Here is a 16367-nt window from a genome sequence, read left to right as displayed (position 1 = left end):
CATCATATATACTCCCTCAACACGCCATTGTGTAAAAATTGTCACAATATGTTGCACAACCATGATGACACAACATACGGTTACAAAGATTTTTGGGGGAGTAAGTGACTGATGCAGATAATTAAACACACCTATCGATTACATGTGCTCAAAATGGCAGGCACCTGACCTACAGTAGTGGACAGTTGGAAGTGACTTAAGTCCGCCGGCGGAAGTCGTCATGGCAGTAGGTGGTCGCAACTGCTGTGCAACTTACCATTGGTTAACATTGCTGCTTTTGGCAGACTGGGGCCAATGGACATGACCCTCAGTGGTGGCGATCCTGTATGTGGCTGCCGTGACCGTCATTTTCTGCATTTTTGCTCACTTGACTCCAGACACTGTTGCCAGCAAGACGTCCATGACCTGAGCTGCTGTGTACTGCCTCCGAGAGCCATCATGCCATGTCCTGAAGGTGATAGGGCCCCTGCCTTCACCCCAGAAGAGATAGAAATGCAATTGGAGGAGGTCTTAACCCTGTATGGACAGGTATGTGGGTCACCAGAGGAGCAGGTGGATTCAATGCCCAGGCCATGTGTGATAGGTGTTGTGTGTGACTTTGCGTTCGGCATGTGAACTGGTGAGGGTGTAGATGCATACAGAAGGCATATTGTGAAGGCGTGTGAGCAGTGAGAATGGGTATGTGTGCCTACTTGGTGTGACTAATGTGTACTGACCACTCCCATTGAAATGGTGCATGTGTACGTGATTTTCTCCTTTTGTCTGTGTCATCCATGCAGGTGAACGCCTATCAGAAGAAGGGGATCTGTATGCCATCACCAAGCAAGTGCGGACCCTGGGGTTCCACAGCTGGTGGAGCACCCAGTGTCGAAAGCAGTGGGAGGATCTGAGACACTGGATCCGAAAGACAGCAGAGGCCTTCGTGGGATGTCTTCCAATGAGGGAGGGGGACCTGTCAGACCCTAACCCCTCCTAATGGCCCGCATTTTGGTGGTGGCTTTCCCTGAGGAGGATGGGTTTTTGAGGGTAGCACAGCACAGCAGCCACAATGGGGTAAGTACTGACAGTATCCTTGTACTTGGCTCTGGTAGTATGGTGTTTGCAGTCATACTTTAGCAGCTGTGACAATATAGTAGGTGCTACATGTATGTAGACTAGTTGGAACACGTAGTACTTACATTGCCTGACTGTTAGATGAAGATCTAGCATCAGGGTTTGCTATGTGTACATTGAGATCACCTGTGCCAAGATTTATCTATGACTGCATGTGGAAATGCACAAATGACAATGCCACATGTGTGACTCCACCCTGCCATTTATATGAATGTTAGCTGCTGTATCATCCTACCCATAGAGTATTTCCAGGTGCATCCATCAGCATATGTGATTAAGTAGCTCTAACGTGTCTGACCACTCCCATCTGTTTTGATCACCTGTATCTGTTATTGGGTGCCTGACAGATTTGGTACAGGGGCTAGTTAACTTTTGTCCAGGTACAGGTATTGACCCCATGTGAGGCTGGCATCTCAATCAGTCAGCAGATATGGCCAGAATAGGACTGTACATATAGGTTTGTAGATGTATCCCCATTGTCCTGTCATCTTCATACTATGGGGTATGTGAGGTTGTAACGAAAGGAGATTCAACTTTGCGTGTCTGAATTTGTCTATTTGCCCTTTTATGCATTTCCATGCCATTGGCATGTGGGCAAATCACTTTTATCCCAATGGCTTTGGTCTAGAGGAGGTAAGTGGCGAGCCTGACCTACCCTTTGACAATATGCATTGTCCATGCTACACGTGCCAATCTCCTATCAATAACTGTGCACCATATGTTATTAGCTGCCTACATCATGTCTCAATGGTTAGTTGGGGGCACATCTTATAGAGTGGGACAATCATTGCTACCCTTTGCCTAGCAGACGTGGGCAGTTTGGACAGGAATTGGTATTGAGTCACCTCTTCATTCAAGATGTAATAGTTTAGCTGTAGTACTATTTCTAATACAGGTGTTGTTTTTATGGGACGTGTTGTCAGTGCAATGGCAGTCGTGTAGGTCCATGTGTACATCATGTGTATATGTCTTTTCAGTGGGATATGTGTGTTGTCTGGACTTAGGTGCAGGTACTCACATCTCAGGAATGGTGTGAGTGATGTTGGTTTACTCATGTTGTCATGTCGTGAAACTGTATCTGCATGTCAGGTGGAATGTTATGGGCCCTATAATGTATTTGTTGGCTGGTGTTTGTTTAGTTGTTCTTACGCTGCTCTCAGTGATTGTCAGTGGATGTCTCATGTGTGCTATGTATGCCACTGTAGCTGCACATGCATATATGAGGTGATGTGGTGTATCTGTGTATAGTGTCTGTAGATATTCCTCTGGGATTTGGTTGATGTAGTGACATGGCTGTTCTCCAGACATGTATTCTAAACATCAGATGTCACCTGTATGGGAGTGCCACTTGTGGCTACATCAGAGATTGTATCCATTAAGGCATATATGTACAGAGGGTTCAGCCAGGCATTTAATTGGAATGGCAGGTGCTGTGTGGTCTGTGAATAGAGTTTTCTTAACTTTCATGGGACATTACTTATGGACATGGTCTGTTCAGGTGTTGAATCAGAACATGCATGATATGGTGTGATCAGTCAACTGCTTTTTGTAAAGGTGATAGGAGTATGGAGAGTTATGATCAGGATTAGGACAGATCTTCAGCTTCAGCCAGGGCATGATGAGCATGCTGACATAGCTTAAGAGGTGATTTGTTGGAATGCTGCAGTTGTGCTACCTTACTGGGATTATGATGTGGGTAAGAGAGATGACATAAAGGGGTGGATAGAAGTAACATGTTGTGACATAATGTAGGATATGTGGTTTTCTGTATGAGATTGCCTGCCAGGAGATGTATACCTACAGTTGTTGTAATGTGTTTATGTGAAGAATGTGTTGACCCTTTCTATCTCTCCATCCCTCTCTCTCTATTTGTGTGCATCAGCAGGCGAAGGAGACGGGGCACAGGCGAGTGGGGATGCTGCTGGCCAAGAGACCTGGAGTACTGATACCACCTACAGCGAGTGATCCAGTGGCCCAGAGGGCGAGGGGAATGCCATGGGGGAGACGGGATCATCATCATCATCCTCGGAATCCTACTCCTATGGACACTTCCTGGTGGTGGCAGACCCTTCTGGGACCACCTCAGCACCATCTTTGTCCACCGCCCCCTTACTACCACTGCCCCCCGTTGGGCTCCCCAACCAGTTGTCCGTGCCCTCTCACCCAGGAGGTTGGTTGTCTCCTTTGCTTCAGGCACCTCTGCCCCTGTCAGCTCTACTACCCTCAGTGAGGAGGCTATTGACCTCCTGAGGTCGATCTCTGTGGGTCAGTCAACCATCGTGAATGCCATTGAGGGACTGGCAACGTAAGTCTAACAGAGCAATATATTCCTGAAGGGCATTCACAGTGCACTGGCTGGCCTTTAGAGATCCTTTCAGGCTCTGACCTCCTCACTGATGGCAGCCAGTCGCTCTTTGTCTTCCACCCCACCTCCACCTTTCTCTTCCTAATCCCAAATCCCTCTTCCCCGTCCCAGCCGAAGCACACAAACAGACAAACATGCATCCACCGCAACATCCAAGGGTACCGCTGACAAACACAAGCACCAAAAGACCCACCACCGGCATGCACACAAGCAACACCCACTTGCAGACACACCAACAGTCACTACCTGCACTGACTCCCCCAGCACCCCCACCTTCAAAGACGCAACACCGGACACACCTGCAGACAGCACCCCAATGTTCACTGATCCAGCCACAACTCTTATCCTACCGACAGTCAGCACAATAGCAGACCCTCAGACATCAACCCCATTTGGGGAAATGGATTTGTGTTGGTATTGTGTGTTGTGAGTGTGTTGATGTGTTATTTCGAGTGTTGTGTGCCCTTGTGTGGTTGTACAGTGTGCGTGAGTGTTTGTGGTAATTGCTAGTCAGATCCATTGTGAAGTGTGTTTGTGAGGTATGACGTATGCCTAGTTGTATGGATGTGTGATTGTGTGTGTTGTTACGTTGTTTTGTATGTATGATTTGTGAGGTGGAGGTGTGTATTGTGGATGCTTGACAGTGCTTTTGGGGTGTTGCAGTTGTGGTGTACTTGTGTCACTTGGTAGTGTTGTGTGTTGTTGTGTTTGACTGTGCCGGTGCTGTGTATATGGGGGTTGGTGTGTGTTTTTGACGTGTGTGAGTTGGCCATAGTGTGTATACTACGTATGTGCATGTGTGTATGTGGCTGTGTGTGAGTGTGTGTGTCAGTGTGAGGGTACATGTGTGTGTCGCCATCGCCACCGGTTCCGGATGCGTATGTTGTGTGTGCATTTTGCAACAGTGACAGGTAAGTGTGCATACTCACGGGTGCTGTTGTTGTCGCTGGTTCCGGAGTGATTGAGCGAACAGGAGCAGCAGGAAGGCGTGTAGCTCTAGTTCCATGGCAGTTCCAGATGGATAGCTGTTCCTGAAGGTGAGTGTCTCCTTTTATAAAATTGGCTTCCACCAGAGTTTTCGTGGCAGTGTGACCACGGCGGAAACCTTGGTGATGTGCAATCTTGTAATCTGTCCAGCAGTAACATGGACTCCGCAGGCCTGAAGTTGGCTACCGTCGTCCGTGGTGGCCTGCCCGCACTGGCAGTGCTGAAATGGATTGGCTGTATTCTGTTGGGAATACCGCCATGGTCATAATTTGACGGTCTTCCCTGCCAGTCTGTTGGTGGTATGACCGCCACCACCAACATGGCAGTCATGGAACCGCCGAGCTCATAATGACCCCTTTAGTTTCTTACAGGTCTCAACACAATTTGTGACAGTTTGCTTTTTGCTCATCTGCTCTACCTATTGCAATTGTTACTAAACAATTTTGTCAAAGCCATCTTTCTTTATGGGAAGACCCCTGAAGCAGAAACAAAAGGCCAAACCCCTCCTAGCCTCTATCAGACGCATCTTACGACATAAAAGTTGCCAATATAACTTAGCTCTGAAGAATATCTTAGGCCCTCCTTGTGAGTCTGGCAGTCCCAGGACCACCAGACTCGTGGTGGCGGTCGGACCACCGTACCCAGGAAGTCCGACCGCCACATTATGATCCTAGCGGTCAGACCACAAGGGGTCCGCCGTGCCCTCCAGGAACATGGTTCCCAAAGGGTTGGCGGGAGTCGGAGTCGTGGTCAGCCATGGTGGTGCTGAGTTCAGCGCCACCATGCTGAGCACAAGTCCCCTCTCTGCCAGCCTTTCCATGGCAGTTCAACCGCTTTTTGAAAATCATCTACAAAGAGAACTCTTATACTTTCGTGGAGCCAGCTCAAGTGAAGGACTTCCTTAGTCAACATCAGTACAAGGACATGGAGATTGGTGCCACTGCTAAAACATGACTGCTCTTTATGCCAAGTCTGATTGCTTTTATGTCCAACCCAGGGGCGGCCCCTCCACAAGAGCAGAGGAGCTGCACCGCTACAAAAATGCCCCAAAAATGCCTCAGAGCTGAAAAATAAAATGGTAATGAACTTTCTTTATTACCATTTTTTTTTTTAGTACCCTGTCCTGAACCGAGTGTCAGGACGAGGCGGGCAATAGCTGCTGAGTGACAGCAAGGACCTGTGCACTTGTTTAAAGTGTGCACGTCACTTTGGGCAGCAGTCTTGCGACAGCCAGACATCCACACTGTAAACATCTGTAACCCAGGGGGTTAGAGAAAGCACAGGCCTCCAGTGCTCTGGTGAGCAATGAGAAAGCCCGCTCCCACCAATCCTGATGCTGGTTTGTTGCTGGGTACCAACATGAAACCAGCGTCAGTATTTGGTAGCGCTGTTTCCTGGTCCCCGTGCTGCATTGAAGTCACAAGGAGAGGAGGACGTCATCAGGAGAGGGAGACCCGTTGCAGGCAGGTAAGCGCCTTTTCTTTCTTTTTTTAATTATTATTATTGGTTCCCCCCAGCCCCCTGCAGTAAATAGAAACCAGCCACCATAAATTTGTCAATTACAATATCACTTAAGCCAAGGATACTTTTTGCTCTGTTGACTTTTTGATCTATCCTCTTTTCTGGGGTTCTTTTCCCTTTCTTCTTCTTTCCTTTAACTCTTCCATCTGTATCTCCTCCCCTTCTCTGTTCCCCAGCGGGATACTTCCTTTGTCCAAAACTATGATGACTATGTACTCTGTTAGGGCCTGATTTAAGGAAAGTGGCTCTGCACCCAGTGCAGAGCTACTTTCCTTGTGCCCCTTAGTGCCCCCCTACTGCCACCATGTGTGCGCCATATTTAAAGTACGGTGCACCATGGCACAGGGTAGGGACAATAGTGTTAGAATTACTGACGCTATTGATGTCCTCTGCAGGAGTGGCACCAAACTTTTGGCGCTACACCTGCAGAGTACATAGAGGCCCATTGTATTCAATGGCATGCCGCCTTTTAACATCTGCTCTGAGCAGGCGTTAAAAGTGCAGAAAAAATGGTGCCAAGAAATTTCTTAGATTTCCTTGCAGCATTTTTTCAGGCCCCCCTAAAGGGGGAGCGCCCCCTTTGCACACATTATGCCTGGTGCAGGCATAGTGTTGCACAAAGGTTACAAAGTGGCACAATCCATGCATTGCGCCACTTTGAAAATATGGCGCATTGTCTTTTTGGCCATCTAACGCCATATTCACGTAAAAACAATGACGCTAATGTGCCATTAGGATGGTGCCAGGGGCTCTTAAATAAGCCGCTTAATGTTTAATAATGGCTTCTTCACAAATGTCACTCAGTTTGACAACAGGGAATGTTAAAGGTTTAAAAAACATCAAACACCAGTACTTTTATTCCCACCTATCAGGAATGAAATGCATTACTTCAGGAAAGGCACCTCACTGATGCAGACATTAATAAACAATGGGTGGGTGAACTCTATTCTTCCCATTCTATGTTACATCAAAATAGTGTGATAATACTGTGTTATAAACATCTGGATGTATCACTTGTTACCCAGCAAAATGACGAGGTGGGAAGATGGATATTAGCTCAACTCAAACATGATGATACTATTTTAATGATAATTAATGTTTATGGTACCACACACCCCGATTCAAGCTTCTGGAGAAAGATTTCTCAAAATATTGCACAATACTCCATTGAAAACTTCATATTGGGTGGTGACTGTAATCAAGTGTTTGACACGTTCCTCAATTGGCACTCAACTACAAGTTTTCGTCCCCATAAGGTTCATAAAGCATTCAAGCACACTATCACACACGATGCCTTATCAGATTTACGGAGATTATTTAATCCCACTCTCCAAGAATCTTCCTTATACTCAGCCCCTCAAAATTCCCAAACTAAATCGATTATGTGGTTCTAAGTAAACATTTGTCCCAACACCTGGTTCATTCGGAGATTGATTCAGTTTTGATTTCAGACCATGCCCCTGTATCTGCTAATCTTGATATTCTTTGGGATGACTCACCCAAATGTCTTTGGAGGTTCAATAATACCTTGCTTTCTGACATCGATTTCCTCAGTTCTTTTGAGCCTTTTGTTCATGAAATGTCGAGAACAATGATAGAGACAAGACCTCTTTTCAATTTGTTTGGTATGCCTTTCAAGCCGCCTGTTGAGGATTTATAATAAATTGTGCCTCAGCAAAGGTTATAGAAAAGGAATCTGCCTCCATTCTAAATGATATCAAATGATTAGAACACAAATACATCATGTCTAAAGCTGATTTGGATGCATTGGTAGCAGCTAAAATTCAGATTAATACATCTTCTACAAGGAAAGCATGAGGTCCATTCCTGAAGATTAATGTTAAATCATGTGGGGGTAAGAACAAGATGGTTACCTTGTTAGCTCATTATTTGCAATGTAGAAATGAAGAATCTTCTATCAAATCAATCGCTAATCAATTTGGCCCTCACCTGTTTTGAGATTCAGACATTGCTAAGTGTTTTGCTGACTATTATCAATCCATGTATACCCCTGAATAAAGAGCTAAATTAGTTACTTTCCTTTCATTCTAAAATCCCACAAGTTTACACACATTGATTGCATCTCTCGAACTCCCACTACAAGTAGGGGAATCGTTTTCAGCAGTCAAATTTCTCCCAACAGGTAAGGCGCCAGGTCTGGATTGGTTTCACAGTTGAAGTTATCTTCACTTTTCAAAATTGCTATTTGCACACGCACACACCCAACGACATCCACACTGACACAGCAGACAACCATTACCTTGACCCCCAAATCTCTACCCCTTCTGCTGACAGTCCCCATGTTCCCAAAGGGTTTTTTAATCAACCTTGACCTTTCCTCTGTTCCTTCCACCCTGTCCCAAACCCAAGAGGCCCCAACCCCGTCACCCAACCCATTCCATCCACCTCCATGTCCTCCCCTGTCACACCTTCCAGCCCTTCAAGCACCCATACCCCTCCCCAAGAAGAATCCTGCCCCTCCTAAGAACCAGTCTGTCCCTCCCAAGCTCAAGCCCAAACCCATCCATCCCCAATCCGACCCTCCCCCCAAAGATGATCCCTGAGAAGCCTACTTGCCCACTTGATGCCCCTTCCTGTGGAGGTCCCCTGGCAGTTAGGAGTCATGTAACAGCACAGTGATGTGCCTGTGGATTTCAAAATGGCCTGGCCAATGGCTTTTGACTTTTCAAGTTTCACTATTAATAAACCCAAACAGTTGTTTTTTTGGGTACACATTTGTCTTGCAATTCCTTTTCTACCTTTATGTTGTTCTAAAGTAACTTGTGTTGTCTGCCTACGGTGGTGTGTATTTCAGCCTGCTTGCTGATCCATTTGCTGTTGTTTGCAGTATCTGTCTTGGGGGACACTAGCACTGCCCACAAAGTCAAAGGTATATTTTGACTGTATGGATATGTGGGTGTAAATGCAATGGTGATGTCATAGCATTGTGTACTGTTTGGTATGGTAAGTATTTCGTCTTGGGTTGTTCAATGTGAGAATGTCTGGTGTTAGACTTGTCCCCCTGATATGTATTATGGATTCATCTAATGTGTGGCAGCTTGAGTTCTATTTGTACAGACATGGAGTGTGTGCAATTGTGCTAGCTTCCTTTTCATTTGACCGTGCATGTGTCCATTTAGCTATGGGTACCTTGCAGCTACTTCATGTAGAGGTATGCCCCGTGCAGTTGGAATTGTCGTGCTTTGTTGACATGTACTTCCACATTGTGCAGATAGGCATGTCATTTGGGTCTAGTATTGTTTGTCACTGAGATACATGTAGGGCCAGTTCCTGAGAAAATGTTGTTTAAGTGGCATGTGGAAAGTGAAATGTGTCCCAGTGGAGCCTCCTTTCCTGAGTGCTCCTGATGCCCCCATCCCTATAATGCAGGTATTGTTTGCACAGTGAGTTTTGTCTTTGTATATTTGTCTCTGTCTGTAATGCAACCCATTGTTCTTCCATTGTGTTACAATGTGGGTGATGTGTGTGTCCATTTTAGGGCTTTTTAATGGGAGTGGTGTTTGTGTTCCATGCCACATCCATACATATGTGTGTTGAATGTGACGACAGTCCATGGCATGTGTTGTTCATGTCGTGTGAGACAATGTTGTGTACCGTTCACTGTCCCTGTGCCTGAGATAAGCAGACGTGTATTTTTGTGTAGTGTGATGCGGTGCAGTGTGAGTGACCTGCCCAAAGGAGGCGTATTGTGACTGTGAATGTGTCCTTGTTTGTGTCTGATTCTGACCCGGGGCACAATGTCAAGGGTTCTTTGTGCCCGTAGCATGATCCCCTTATGATGTGGATGATGGCACGACGATCTATTGTTGAGCATAACGACACAGGTAGGAGTGGGTACTTATGGTCACTTACATCCATGGTGGCTTGGATTTTGTGCACCGTTGAGGATCAGCAGCAGTGGCAGGACGTATATGATGGGCTCCATGGTGGCACCGGATGTGTAATGCTGCCTGCAGGTGAGTGTCACCCTTTATACTCCCCGTTTCCGCCTGCTAGGAAGTGGTAATTGGACTGCAGTGTCACATTGGTGGTGTGCAATCTCATAATGTGTCCAGCGGAAACACAGGCTTCACCTGCCTGTTTGTGCAGCCTCATGACCACGACGGTCTGTGCTGCCTGGTGGTGCCGGCGGGACTTCGGCGATTTTTGCTCAATAGGCCTACATGACTCTTAATATGGTGGCTCAACAGCCAAACCGATGGCAGCATGGCTGTCCAAGGACCGGACATAATCATGAACTGGATCAGTATAATTTATATTCTACCCTTTTTCTGTCAAACGTGGTCTGTTATGGGCACCACTTAACAGATCTTTGTCTTCATTTGCAAGTGATAATGCTTTATCATGTCTACGACCTAGCATATTGCTCCTAATTTATTTTTAATATTTTCTTTTCTTCTTTATCCTTCTGGTTTCTATTTTCCTTACAGTTGATTCATGTGAGTGCCTTCCATTAAGATGTATTTAGAGATGAACCTTATTAGTTTCTAATTTACTGTTAACTATGTTTGATTACTTATTCTATTTCCTCTTTAATATTGCGCTACTGGAATGGTATGTTTGCTCGTAAATATACTCTGCTCTCACTTTAATTAACAAAAATAAACTTAAAAAGAAAAAACGCAAAGAGGAAGCCAACATATATTTGCTGCAGCTATGTTGAATTTCACTATTTTAAAATAAGAAACATTTATGATAATCACTGAATTTCACGAGTCAAGTCGTAGGAATAATGACTGAAGCTCTTGGCAAGAGTAAAGTCAAATTATAGAACATTCTATTTCCTTAGTTCCCTGTTTCTTGCAGGTATTAGGGGTATATTTGTCGACAACAGCAGATTACTTCATTTTTATTGTAATATTTCTCATACAATATTTTTAAAGTAATATTTGTCATCGTCTGACCTTCATACACATGAACGACTAGTCCTTTAACAGTTTCTACTGCACAGGATGTGTCTCCTCCTAACACCTGCCCACCACACTAACCCAAGGGCAAAGCAGTGAATCCATCCTTTCTGGTGCAACAACATAAGCAGCTCTAGGCCTCTGATGCAAGCTCCAAGCTGGCAATGGCTGAGACAGAAACATTAAAATGTGTTAAGTGGTGTTGCTTGCCAGCTAAAGGTCTGAATACCTAATTAATTTACCTTTGCTGGTTTAGGCATACAATTGTACTTCTCTCCTAGTGTTAAAATGATAACTACAATCTGACTGCAGGGCAATAAAATAAATAACATGTATTTGGATAACAATACACATCTGTTAAAATAATGAGAAGAAGCACTCGGTGTGAGCGTGCACTTAACTAACGCAGGTTATGTGGGTTGTAACAAATGATGTAATTTTCTTGACATTTCGTGAAATTTTGCGAAAATTATATGAAATTATTCAAATAGCTTAAAATGTGCTTTGCTGATACATCTCATTAAATATTGACGTAAAAACACAATTCATGTAACACTGTCCCAGGAGATGATGAAAGGACACTGTGGAAAATGTTTCTCTGCAAGGCATTTTCTCCTTGAACTAGTCTCGCATGAGCAAAAAAAAAAAAAAAAAAAATCCATAATGCAAAATGTTGAGACTTCACAAACTTTATGAAACACAAAATACCTTAATTTATGATTGTAACTGCAATTTACCAATGCCTAATATTTTTCGATATGAGGCATGGGTTCTGTCGTTGGTCAGTGCAGCTTCCTAAGCTTCAAGTTTAGGTGCTATGCAATACTTTCTAGTCCCACAATGCTTTGCTGATGGTTACACATCTAGAGACCAAAATATAAACTACTTAACCATAGGCTTGACCACTATGTGGAATTATACTATTCTCAGTGTTGACCCAGAAGGCACAGATTTTCTATCCATTTAGCATTATCCAAGAGTGTGCCAGTGGTCAGTTTGCATACATGCCAAACGTGTTTTACTCCAGCTTAAAAGTTTCTTAGACTTCTTATAAGATGACAATTTGAATATCTTACTAAATTTGGCTATGCGAGGTTAGAGGCACTGTTTCTATAGCAGTCCCTGTGGTGAGGGTGGCCCCCCACGTTCCAGGGGGCCCACTCAACACAGTACACGGAACGGGTCTGGCAGGTGGAAGGTGGTGGGCCAGGGTCGAGGGGCAGGTGGGCCTTCATGTACTTTGTATGGGTTCCCCCTCAACTTTCGTTATGTCACTGAGAGGGTCTAGTAGCTCCCCAGACACTGCTACAAGGCCCTCACGTCTGCTCACAGTGCATCACAAGCAATGTGTGCACTGCTTGTGACTGCCACCTTTTGCAATAGGCGTTTTATTCATTCCAAGAATTGCAAAGTCAAAAGGTTGGCAGCCATTGCCAGAGCAATTGGCTTTTCCAGTGCTTGTTTTATACTTCTTTAGTGGACTATCAAAATCACATCCCAGTCACTGATCTGGGTGTCAGCCAGAAAATTGACAATAAAACACTGGAAAGAGTTTTTGTCCTGAAGGTTCTCTTGAGAAGAAGTAAGAAAAGTCTGGGAAACTGTGCTATGCTGCATGGGGGCGGGGGGAGAGAGTGCATAACATGAGTGGAACATGGGCACCGCCATGCAGTCACCCATGGATTTTGAAGCAAATCCCTGTCTAATAACATTGGTAGACAGGGATTTATGTTAAAAAAAATTACACCACCTCAAAGTAGTGTACCCTTGTAGTACAAACCATATGCTAGATATCATGCACACACGCTTGCTCTATGGAGTAAGAACGGGTGCATGGGGAAAAGCAGCCATATCTTAGTAGATGTGGTGCTGGTCTGTTCTCTCCCTTTGACACAACACAGCACAACAAATGTGATTCCTTCCATGAGTTCTGTCACTTATTTAGGAATGCTCTCCAAATTGGCCATGCTGGCAAGAAGGGTGAACTAAAATAACGTGTAGTTAAGTGGTCTACATAGTGGCAATTCATTATAGAGAGAAACCTTTAAACCTAGTGTGAGATCTAGTGCTGAACTAACATGGGGAATATCACTGAAATTGGCTAGCACTGAACTTTTTTGATGGACAGAATTGACTCACAACCAAAAAAACTGGTTTAATTCGCTGGAAATGTCATATGCAGCTGACTTCATTCGTATCTGAAGAGCAATGTAGGAAATTACAAAGGTTTGTGTCTGTAATATGTGGGATTCCATGAGCCTAATGGCTGCAGACCACCAGTGCATCAATAATGCATGCCTTGCACATTACAGATGTTCCACTGACCATCCTCAACATGTTAGTCCGCAGCCCAGCACCCACGTGATACTTTATCACATCAACTCCACATTGAAAGGACAAGGGCTTGACGACATTATTAGACTCAAGCACGACCACCATACGGGAGAAAGGAGTGCATTCCCCTGCTTAAAGGTCCCATCCAGAGAAGCAGAACTAACTTAATGTATATCCCAAACCAACAATAGAAATAAAAGGATGTACTCCAGTGTCCATGTTATGCATGAGCAGGACTGTGAAGGGGTGGGGGGACTCCTCTTCCTGTGCCCGCTGCACCTTTTGTACACTCATGCATTGTTTGGACAAGGCTCGTATCCATGCGCTGCGAGTGAGTTACAGACATTCACCATAGTTGGAAAAAAGCACTCTAGCGCTTCACGAATTAGTGGCACACAAACAAAATGCACTCCTTTTAAATCCGAACGAGCATTTTGCACCCTCAGGTTGCAAAATTAATTTTTGACTTTGTCCTTTGCCTTCAAAGATTGCTTATTGTTAAGGTAACTTTGACAAAGTCCTAAAGTTACTTTAAAATATTGTTAATTAAAATCTACAGAATGTCCTAAAATGATACTGTTTCTTAATCCAGAGTTATTCCTAGGCAGGCACATGCAGGGGTGAACTCAATTAACAGCAAGTCTGGCGAGACATACGCTTAACTGTTTGTTTGAAGGGGTGAACATTAAATGAAAAAGTGCTGCTCCACTTCGCTGCCTAAATGTGCCTTGCAGTCGCTGCTCCTGCATATATTTGTGCTAAAATCTAGTCTATCGCCATAGGGTTCCCGGCTGATCCTTTTTATTTATAAATTCTTGCTGTTAGCAGGCACTGGCTGTATGAAAACACTGGGGATGATTTAGACACAGGAGCGAACTTTAAATACAGTATGAATTCAAAATGCATATATTAAATGCTCATTGAGTGCTGGTCCTGGTTAAGGAGCATGGAGGATGCCATGAAAAATATCTTCATTCGTTCCATGTGCATCTTCAGTGGACATGGCACGCAGGCAGAACTACAATGAGATGTTGGCTTGTACTTCTACATTAATTAGACAACTTTGATAAAGTCATATTGCCTAAAACATATCGGGGATTTAAAAAGAGGGGCTTCTCCTAAAGAGGTGTCTGGTTTGGTGCCAAAATATTATCAATTTTATTTTCAAATTGAGGTTCGCTAAAACCAAAGTGTGCCATAATGAAGAGCCCAGGAAGCGGCCCTTTAAATTAGAATAATACATTACTATGCATGACCTTTCAGAGTGACAAGCGAATCTTATTTAAGAAAAAGTACTGCCCCGTCCAATTTGAGCTTGAGTTCAAAGATCTCAATATAGATTGTGGTAGCACTCTGAGAGAGCAGCAAATGACTTCTTGCAGGTGTGCGCTTTCTGTAAGGGCCGTAGCGCTGTGGTGGATGCTCCTCCGAGATCCATTACAACAAATAAACACCACGACACTGCTCCGTGCCTGGCACGGAAACGGAAGAGTCACCCCATAATGAGATTACTGCATCTCCCTATGCAGACAGAGAGAGAGGAGACGCAATACTGATGCACAAATGTCTTGACTTTAGGCACACAGACAATGCCGTGACAAATAGCGTCATTACCTGTTGGAGAGTTCTTGAGACCATGCTGACAATACACACGATCTCGACAGAGATGATCCTGCATTTTACTAGGGAGTCCAGAACATTTACATTTAGGCCCATATTTATACTTTTTTACCACCACAATTGTATTTTGTAAGTTTGTGCCTATTTAGCATCAAAAAATGCCGCAAATGCGGCCCTAAAAAAGTATAAATATGGGCCTTAGTTCTATGGGGTGGCAGCTTCAACACCATTTTTGGCATTTGGGAAGATCCAGGCAATCAGGTAGACTGCAATCAGCAGTGGTTAGGGCAGTGATGCAAGTTATTGTCTGACTCAAGTTGGTGAATGTTTGGCGTCTCAAACTCCCTTCTGAGAAGGCATTTACATCTTAGTCCTCCATGCATGAATGAGTGTCTGCAAATTTACTTTGGTTGCACATCTGTGATGTTGATAACTGGCTGCCATCAGCAGGGTGTTTCCCAAGTGCTCTGACAGACCATTCTCCAGTGGTGGTGATTTTATCATGTTTTCAGATCCGGCATCACAAAATAAGGAGTTTCCCTTCATGGGTGCTAACATCAAAGATGCAATAGATGACTACTGCTTAGTTGATTGATGACTCGGTCTCCAAGCAGAGCATTGTTTGGGATGCGTCCAAAGCCTACATCCATGGTGTATGTATTATAAAACATAAATCTTTAAGACTTGATGTCCAGAAGTTGAGTTTAAGCTTCCTGCATCACAGGTTGCTTCTGACCGTTCCCCTTTAGTCCTGCTGTTTCATGACACTGACAAAGGAGAGACAAAGTACCTTGATAAAAAAGGTCCTAATCAGACTGTTTGGTAAATGAGGAAGACTTTGCAGCACGCTCTGGTGGCTGATCAGGCCTGCGTGGTTATCAGACAAAATCGCTGCAGTACTTTATGTCAGGGACATTTACAGTATGATATTGAGAGTATCTGTTGTGTGTTTTCTGCATACTACTTCGATCTCTACCTGTCTAGGTAGGACACTACTGGGTCTGCAATTTCTGATTGCCTTGATGAAAAGACTAAGGCATGGATTGACAATGCCTTTGTGGAGCTTCTGGCAGTACCAACAACCTCTGCAGTATTAACAGTTCTACTATATGAATGAATGGAGGAAAGGCATTGTGGTGTACAAGATGATGGTGGACTTTCACAGGCAATATACCTACTCTCTAAGGTCAAACAATTTTTAATAGACAATCATTACAGCAAACGTTTGAAGCCCAGGAAGGCAGAGACTGAAAGTGCACCATACAAGCCACTTTGGATGCTAAATACTACCAAACAATTCCAGCCAAAATACTGCCGATTGTTCTCCACTAACTGGTAGCGCCCTTTTGTTTATGGTGGTAAAGAAGGAGATGGTTCCTGAGGGCTCCTTGTGTACTGTTCTGGTGGATCATCTTGATTGACCACCATTCCTGGTACAAACTGTTAACTACACTAGTTTTCCTGCAGTTACATGCATTCACAATATTATCAGGGCCAGC

The sequence above is a fragment of the Pleurodeles waltl genome, chromosome 1_1 (assembly GCF_031143425.1).
Source record: "Pleurodeles waltl isolate 20211129_DDA chromosome 1_1, aPleWal1.hap1.20221129, whole genome shotgun sequence".
NCBI classification, from domain to species: domain Eukaryota; kingdom Metazoa; phylum Chordata; class Amphibia; order Caudata; family Salamandridae; genus Pleurodeles; species Pleurodeles waltl.
Note: the sequence above shows the minus strand (reverse complement) of the source record.